Source organism: Schistosoma haematobium, chromosome 2, assembly GCF_000699445.3.
Source record: "Schistosoma haematobium chromosome 2, whole genome shotgun sequence".
Taxonomy (NCBI): domain Eukaryota; kingdom Metazoa; phylum Platyhelminthes; class Trematoda; order Strigeidida; family Schistosomatidae; genus Schistosoma; species Schistosoma haematobium.
The window spans coordinates 45,151,670-45,152,697 of record NC_067197.1 but is presented as its reverse complement, the minus strand read 5'-3'; positions in this window follow the sequence as shown (position 1 = coordinate 45,152,697).

Genomic DNA, 1,028 nt, shown 5'->3' with positions numbered 1-1,028 from the left:
CTTGTCTGTGAATTTGCTTGATAGAAACAAAGGACATTCAATTGATTATGCTATGTTTCTAGATTGCAAGGTGGGAATTTTTGTTAAGTTAAGCCACAATTCCTGTTTCAAATTCTTTGAGTTATGATATAGCGAAACTTCAGTCAGTAACAATTATTGGTTGATGAGATTGATGATGTCACAGGTATTCAGTGTTTGACAACGCTTCTACCAGTAACGCCTTCTAATATATTTCGTTCCCACCAAGAGAAATCAAAAGACAGAGTCAAGGAGATCGGAAGAGTATATTTGGCGATGACCAATATATCGGAATTCTCTGATCTAATCTGGCTAGCGATTGCGGTTGATGTTGAGCAAGGCGTTACCACACGTGATCTGGTGCGGATGCCTGACCGAGCGCCTTCAGCTAGATGAGTCCACTAAAACATATGGTCAGCATCCAATGCCGAAAACTTACAGAGCTATTTATTTTGGGGATTTATTTACCGCTACAGATCACTCCCCCTAGTGGGGCAGTGACGACCCTAAGACGTGGCCAGCCAGAAGTTTAAACCCAACGAGTTTGTCGTTGGTAAACACTCTTCTGATAGCTTACTAAGTGTAGCAGTGTCTGGTCGTCTTTCCTTACTATATGGGACGGAGGTACAACATAGTAAAAAAAGAAAATGTACAATGAAAATTTCGGATCCTCATAAACGTCATCGTTCTTTTCCAGCCGTCCTGGAAAAGAAAAAAGAAAATGTAAGTGCATGTCGAAATACACTCGTATGTGCGTAAAAACACAATGTCGGCGAAAAAATGGAAAATAAACTCAAGCACACGTAATAGCGTTAAAAAATAATTTTGTTTTTTTTAAATAAAAATATAAACATATAGGCATATTAAAATTTTTTTTAATATTATATATTGTCAAAAGAAAAATCGAGATAATATAAAATGTCGAGTAGTGTCTTACGTGCAGTAGTCGTTTAAATGTTCTGGAAATCTAACTCTTCTTCCAGAACGCGTCGTTTTAGGTTTATTTTCAG